This window comes from Pan paniscus, chromosome 7 (assembly GCF_029289425.2).
Source record: "Pan paniscus chromosome 7, NHGRI_mPanPan1-v2.0_pri, whole genome shotgun sequence".
Lineage (NCBI taxonomy): Eukaryota > Metazoa > Chordata > Mammalia > Primates > Hominidae > Pan > Pan paniscus.
The window spans coordinates 29,440,410-29,448,849 of NC_073256.2; positions in this window are offsets into that span (position 1 = coordinate 29,440,410).

Sequence of the window (8,440 nt, forward strand, 5' to 3'; positions counted from 1 at the left end):
CTTGAAACTCACAGAGAAGCCATGGCCGTGCTCACACGCGTGCACAAACCCATATGCCTTACAGACTCAAGGGCTGTGATGAGGGTCCCCACCCTTGAACACTTCCCTGTCCTCTGTCTGAGCTCAGAGTAAACAGGGATCACCTGGAATCCATGTCTAAGCTGGGCTTGGAGGTGTCCTAATGAAGCAGGATGCTGATCTGCACTTCCCCAGCTCAGCTAGGAATGTAGCCAGGCCTAGCTTCCAGTCTCGGGCCTAGAACACACAGCACAGCCCCAGACCTTGGCAAGAAGGCTCCATCTCAAGGGCCACTGGTGCAGGAACTATTAGAAGCCCCACTTCTTTCCTCTGTTTCTGCTGCCATTGCCCCAGTCTCTGACCCTGACACTCAATCACTCTATAAACACAGCAGGTACTAAGGGTGGCTCTGGGCTCGGCACTAAAGACAATGCCCCTGGTAAAGCCACAGTCTAGCAATGACAGTCAACCACGTATCAGCAACAGCCCTGCCCCACACGTGCTGACTGCGCACAAGGCCGGCGCTGTGAACGTGCTCTCAACAGTGATCTCACTGAACCCTCATGTCAGCTCTAGGTTGCAGACAGTAGCATCACATTATCCCCATTTTACTTATGAGAAAACTGAGGCCTGAAGAAGGCAAACGCAGGCCTCACGATTTGCAGTAACATTGCCAGGAATGTTTGAGAAAGCACACTTCTCCAGAGTGAAGCAGTCTGCCAGAGCTCAGAAGCCAGAGTCCCTGTTAGCAGGGGCTGGGGGCACTGTGGTGTGGGGGCAGACAAGCTGGTAGGGGCTGGACCCCCCCCCCAGGACACCAGGGTGCAGACTGGTGTGAGTAAAAGAAAGAGGGGCGGTCGTGCCATCATCTGCAGAAGATGATGTCTACAGAGGACAGTACCATGTGAGCCCTTGGGGAGCTGGATGACTGGATGGAATTTTGCACAGGATGCAAATCAAGCACAGATCACCCTCTGACCTAGACAGCCCACCTCCAGGAACATCTCACAGAAATGCAGGCACAGAGCACCAAGTGATGTGTGCAAGGAAATTCATCAGAACACCATCTGTGACTGGGAAAAGGCAGAAACCACCCAAAGACGTATCGGTGCAGGGCTGGTTAAACGAAGCATGGTGCATCCACACGTCAGAATAACTGCTAGGAGAAGAAGGTGGTACCCACGTTCCAACGTGAGACAATGTCAAAGACATGCTGCCTGAAAAGCAGGCTTCTCCAAAGAATAAATATAGCATTATTCCATTTTCATTTTTTAAAAAGGTTACAATAAACACTTATGTGCAAATACATGTGCTTGCGTGCACAGAGGAAAAAGGTGTGGACGGGAACAGAAAACCAAACTCTGCGTGTTCTCACTCATAAGCAGGAGCTGTACAATGAGAACACACGGACACAGTGAGGGGAGCATCATACACCGGGGCCTGTCGGGGGTGGGGTACAAGGGGAGGGAGAGCGTTAGGACAAATACCTAATGCATGCGGGGCTTAAAACCTAGACGATGGGTTAGTAGGTGCAGTAAACCACCATGGCACAGGTACACCTGTGTAACAAACCTGCACATTCTGCACGTGTATCTCAGAACTTAGAATAAAAAACAAAAAGAAATCAAAGAAAAAGCTGTGGAGAGGTATACCCCAACCCTTCCCGGTGTTACCTCTGAGAAGCAAGATCCAGAAAAGCAAATCAAGAGGAAGTTTTGTTTTTTGTTTTCTATATATATATATATATATATATTTTTTTTTTTTTGGAGACATAGTCTCGCTCTATCACCCAGGCTGGAGTCCAAGGACACAATCTCGGCTCACTGCAACCTCCTCCTCACTGCAACCTCCTCCTCACTGCAACCTGCTTCTTCTGGGTTCCAGTGATTCTCTTGCCTCAGCCTCCCAAATAACTAGGATTACAGGCATGCACCACCAAGCCCCGCTAACTTTTGTATTTTTTTTGTAGAGACAGGGTTTCACTATGTTGGCCAAGCTGGTCTCGAACTCCTGGCCCACCCGCCTTGGCCTCCAAAAGTGCTGGGATTACAGGTGTGAGCCACCATGCCTGGCCTGCATTGCTTGAATTCTCAGACCACATGGACCCTCTCATCTGGCCCAATTGCAAGAGTCCAAGGCAGGAAAGGCAGAAGGCAGGGGCTTAACCCTCCATCAGGACAACATAGAACAGAGTCAAAAAAGAAAAACATGAAGGGATCAGTCAAGAGGGCCGTGCCCATCCCCTCCCAGGCACCTACACCTTGCAACTTAAGCCGACAGGCTTTCAAGCCAGAGTCTTCCTCCCCAAAGACTAGCAAGGACACAGGCCCTGGTGAGGCCCCTCCAGGAGGATGGTCTGAGGGACAAGGTAGGGTGCACAGTCAGGGGTGGCAGGAGGAAAGGGGGACACGAAGCCAAGGAAACCAGGGCACCCCATGCTTCCTGAAGGCAACTAGAACAGGGCGCCACACTGGGCCCGTGTACCTGTTTCTACAACAGCCTGAACACAAGGAAAATGAAAACAAGGAAAATACACAAAGCTCAGCCTCACCAGGAGCAGGTTAAATAAAGGTGTGTGACTTCATGTCCTTTGGAATTGGAAATCCAAGCTTCCTCTTCTGTGCCTTTAAGGTCCTGGCTGCTGCCCCACAGCTCCCTTCTCTTCCCTCCTCCTGTCCTGACTTTTTTTTTTTTTTTTTTTTTTTTTTGAGATGGAATCTTGCTCTGCTGCCCAGGCTGGAGTGCAGTGGCACAATCTCAGCCCACTACAACCTCCATCTTCTGGGTTCAAACAATTCTCCTCGCTCAGCTTCCCAAGTAGCTGGGATTATAGGTGTCACCACGTCCAGCTAATTATTGTATTTTTAGTACAGACAGGTTTTCACCATGTTGGCCAGGCTGGTCTCAAATTCCTGGCCTCAGGTTATCCCCCTATCTCGGCCTCCCAAAGTGCTGGGATTACAGGTGTGAGCCACCATGCCCAGCCCTCTTGTTCTAACTCTGCCATCTCTTTGCAGTCTCCACTGAGCAGCTTTTCCTGGGCCCGTCCTGCTCCCCTACAGAGCTGCACTCTCAAACCACCCCCCAATGCCCCCTGGCCCTGGCTTCTGCCGCGGGGCTTTGATACTCAGCTGGTGAGGTCTAGAGGGTCAGAGGGTGCCAGACTTCTTAGAGAAGCCAAGGCAGGAGCCCTGTGCTGGGCTGTGGGTAACCTGCCCCCTTCCCGCTGGGGCCAAATAGAAGGGGGAAAGGCTGCCCCCAGAATACGGGGCCCTCAGAGGCCCTGGGGATCTGTGCTGGCAGTCAGGAGGACTGTCACCTCAGTGCAGTTGCCTGCAAGGAGGGCTGTGCAGGAAGCTGCATGTTGTTCAGAGAACAAAAAAAGGAAATTAAATGCACCATCTCGTTATTAGCATGAGCTTTTGAGGCAGACACTTAAATATGCATGCCTAGACATTGTAAAACTTGGGGGAAATGTTAATTTCAATAACGCCACTTCTTGAGCTTGCAGAAACCATTCTTTTATCTCCCTTCCTAGTCATTTAGGGTCTCCATCCCTCAGAGTGGCAGCGCCAAGACAGCCGGCCTCACTGGGTTTTGTAAGCTGTGCAAGGTGAGATCCCAAGCCCTTGCCTGGAGACCCATCTTAGGAAAATGTTAGAACAGGGCAACAGGTTGCCATTTCCTCCCTCCTTTCTCTTCCCCATACAAAAATCAGAAAGCACACTAGCCCAGTGCCCAGCCACAGTGATGAGGAAACCCCACCCAAAATCCTGGGTTGTGCCCCTGATACCAAAGACCTGCAAAATTGGGACTCACCTGCTGCAACCCTAGCCCAGACCTGTGTACATTTCAAGGATGGCTGGACTCATGGCCGCCTGGGACGTCAGGGTGGTACAACAAAGTCCTCTTAACCTAAGACTGTCGGGGTACAAGGATCAGCATTTTTTCATTTCTCTTCAAGGCCAGATGGTAAATAGTTCAGCTTTGCAGGCCATAGGTCTCTGTCCCAACTATTCAACTCTCCATTGTAGCAGGAAAGCAGCCACAGACAATATGCACTGAAATGGGTGTGGCTGTGTTCCAATAAAACTTTATATGTGTCAACAGGCAGGGGGCTGGTTGTGGCGTGTGGGCTACAGCCTGCCTCCTCTGCTACAGCGTGATCTCCAAGGACCCATCCATCTTGTAGACCAGCAGCTGGCACACAGGAGCTACTCAGATACTTGAAGGAGGAATGGAGAAGGCAAGCAGCCCCCAGTGTGCAGACGTGAGGGTCTCCCAGCAGCACCATCCTTTGCCATCTCATGCCAAGGGACAAAGCCAGAGCAGGGCTCTCCACCAAGGCTGGGTTCTCTTCCAAGGAAATGTGATAACAGGACGGAAAGCACTGTGGAAGGATAGGGGCTTTGGAGTCCCACAAACCACAGTTTGCAAGACCAGGAGCATCCTGCACTTCCTTGCACACATCCTGGGTGGGTGCTGGAGCATCTAGACTTAGAGTGAATCTTCTCCCCCTCCTCCTCCAACTGGCCTCCATTACACTTCTAGCAACAATGTGGTGTATGTACACAATGGAATACTATTCAGCCTTTAAAACGAAGGAAATCCTGCCATTTGAGAAAACATGGATGAGCCTGGAGGATATTATGTTAAGTGAAATAAGCCAGGCACAAAACGACAAATACCACATGATCTCACTTATATGTGAAATCTAAAAAAGTTGAACTCAGCCAGGCGTGGTGGCTCATGCCTATAATCCCAGCACTTTGGGAGGCTGAGGCCGGCAGATTGCTTGAGCACAGGAGTTCGAGACCAGCCTGCATAACATAGCAAGACCCCATTTCTACAAAAAATTACAAAAATTAGTGGAGCGTGGTGGTGCATGCCTGTACTCCCAGATACTCAGGAGGCCGAGGTGGGAGGATTGATGGAGCTTGGCAGGTCAAGGCTGCAGTGAGCCAAGATCATACCCCTTCACTACAGCCTGGGCAACAGAATGAGATTTTCTCAAAAAAAAAAAAAAAAAGAAAGAAAGAAAGAAAAAGAAAAGAAAAAAGATGAATTCACAGAAGCAGAGTAGAATGATGGTTGCCAGGGTGGGGAAGTGGGCAGATGCCAAAGGACACAGAATGTCATTTTTAGAGAAGAAGAATAAGTGCAGGAGGTCCATGGGACAACATGTTACCTACAGTTAATAACAACATATCATACACTTGGAAATCACTAAGAGAGTAGATTGTTTAAGTGTTCTCACTACAAAAAAATAATTCTGGGAGGTGATATGTTATTTAGCTTGATTTAGCCATTTCATAATGTATACATACTTCAATCACATCATGTTGTATACCATTTTATACACAATTTTTGCCAATTCAATAAATTAAACAACTCCAAAAAACAAGACATTCTCTTTACAAAAATAATTATTAAAAATAAAATTCAGAATTCTATTTTATTTATTTATTTATTTTTGAAACAGAGTCTCGCTCTGTAACCCAGGCTGGCTGAAGTACAGTGGTGCGATCTCGGCTGACTGCAACCTCTGTCTCCCAGGTGCAAACGATTCTCCTGCCTCAGCCTCCCAAGTAGCTGGGATTACAGGAGTGTGCCATCACACCTGGCTAATTTCTGTATTTTTAGTAGAGACAGTTCTGCCATGTTGACCAGGCAGGTCTCGAACTCCTGACCTTAGGTGATCCTCCAGCCTCGGCCTCCCAAAGTGCTGGGATTACAGGTGTGAGCCACTGCGCCTGGACAGAATGTAAAAGATTGTTTAATTCAATTAAAACACTAAAACACAGATTCTATAAGTGGTAATTGTTCTAACATGTTTTGGTCAAAATAGTCTCCTTGCTTATCCACAATTAAATGGTTAATTGATATTTGATTGGATTTTGATAAAGTTTTCAAATCATGATTGACTTTTCCAATGTACAGTAAAATGTGTTTTGAATATATTGCATAAAAATTAATATTTAAAAATGGTCAGGCATGGTGGCTCATGCCTGTAATTCAGCACTTTGGGAGGCCAAGGTGGGCCGATCACTTGAGGTCAGGAGTTTGAGACCAGCCTGGCCAAACCTCATCTCTACTAAAAATACAAAAGTTAGTCAGGCATGGTGGCACGCACCTGCATTCCCAGCTACTTGGGAGGCTGAGGCAGGAGAATCGCTTGAACCTGGGAGGTGGGCTCCCCAGGCTTAAAGCAAAACCCCCATCTTGTCTGTCTCCACTCTCATCCCAGGCAATCGCGGTCATTTCCACAGCCTCAACCACTGTCTACCTGGGATGCCTCCCAAGCTCAGGTCTCCAGCCCAAACCTGCCTTCCTAGCCCCAGACCCATCTGTCCTGGCATACATTGCCCCCGAGTCCCCAGCAACCTCAGCCAATGAGTCCAACGCCAACTTCCAGTCCTTCCTTACACTGTCAGCCCTGAGATCAGACTTGACCATCCACCTCCAGTACCTGATAGGTCCGTCAGTCTTTTGGAACATATCCCACCAACATTCCCCAAACCAGGCACCGGACTCCACACATCAACACCGTCACGTGAGTCACCAGCATCCCTGGCAGGGACCGCTGCCCCAGCCTCCAATTCATCTCCTTCCTGTCCCTTGAGTTCTGTGTCACATTCCAGAGGCCACAAGAAGAAAAATGACCACCTTAATGAAATTAAAAGAATTGAGAAGACATTTCTCTATGGTCCAAAATCTTTCCAACTGAGAAACACATATCAAGATCCAGCCTGCTGGCCCTGCGGTTAAATGTTCCTGAAATAATTAAAGCTCAGGGCAACAACACAGCCCCCACTCCACAAGTACTCCCAGCACAGTAAGACTTGCTTCACTGCAGTGGCTTGAAATGTCCAGTGTGTAACCTGCCCCTCTCGGTCGTAGCTAACAGGAATGTGCTCCGTGTCTTCTTCCTGCTCAAAGGACCATCCACCAACCTACGCAGGCAGCACTTTCAGCCAGGCGGGGATGGGAGAACTTCCTACCATTTCCCACTTATGCACTGCATTCCTCAGGAGCCTGCCTCACAAATTACAAGAGCGCCACAGCAGACACAACACGTTCCAGCAGGTGGCCATGTCTTCATGTCAGCTAGAAAGATCATCGTCAGGGAAATATCTATATCTCCGCAGAGAGAGCTTCAGCCTGTGTAGTCCAGCTGTGCTCACATGGAAATCCAGAAACCCAGATGTTGGTCCAAACACCCTGTCTCAGGGAGCTAGCTCTGCAGGTCCCCAGCGTGTGAGTGAACTGGGTGGGCCACCTGACCTGTCTGCCCACATCCCAGCCTCCTGGAATCCTGGACCCTGAGAACCAGGGGGATGTGGTGGGGAACAGGCAAGTCTTGTGCAGAAAGCCAAGATGCCACCCAAATCCACTCTGCAGTCTAGGTGGGGGATATTCTGGTCTGCACCACACCAGTGCATGACGGGATGGAGGATGGAGTCTAGACAAGACAAATGTAGAAAGATATGGCCCAAGTATTTCGTGCTTTGTCTGTGTTACAATGCTATGCCCAGCCCAGTGTGGTGGCTCACACCTGTGATCTCAGCACCTTGGGAGGCTGAGGCAGGCGGATCACCTTCAGTCAGAAGTTTGAGATCAGCCTGCCCAACAGGGTGAAAACCCATCTCTACTAAAAATACAAAAATTAGCTGGGTTTGGTGGTGGGCAACTGTAATCCCAGCTACTCTGGAGGCTGAGGCAGGAGAATCACTTGAGCCCAGGAGGTGGAGGTTGCAGTGAGTGGAGATCATGCCACTGCACTCCAGCCTGGGCAACAAGGTAAGACCCTGTCTTAAAAAAAATAAAAATAAATAAATGCTATGCCCAGTATTTTCCATGTACAGTCTTATTATCTCAGTAAATCCCATATAACCTTCCTATTAAAGTGTATCTCATTTATCTCCATTTTATAGATGAGAAAACTGAAGCCCCTGGAGTACTATTAATTTTCCAAGACCTCATTGCTCATAAAGGGTACAGCAGGAACCCAAGCTCGACACTCTCACCCTCAAACATTTCCACAAGTGTAGACCAATGGCTCTCAACTGGAGTGGTTTTGCTCACGTACCACTCCCTTGCCCCACAGCATTTGAAACCATCTGGAGACATCTGGGGTAGCCATAGCTGGGAGGGTAGAATGGTACCTAGAGGATGGAGACCACAGATGCTGCTAACCATCCTACAATACACAGGACGCCCCCCCCAACACCACCACCAATGGCCTCACCCCAAGTGTTGTGACTGTGCCAAAGCTGAGAAACCCAGGTTTCTCCTCAGCAAGAAGGAAAACCCTTGCAACGTGGATGCACCTCTACAGGAGCCCCAGGCTGACAATAACCATCCTGATCTGGTTTCAACCCTGGATGCTTTTACCTGGTGCGTCCATCAGGGATTTCAGGGA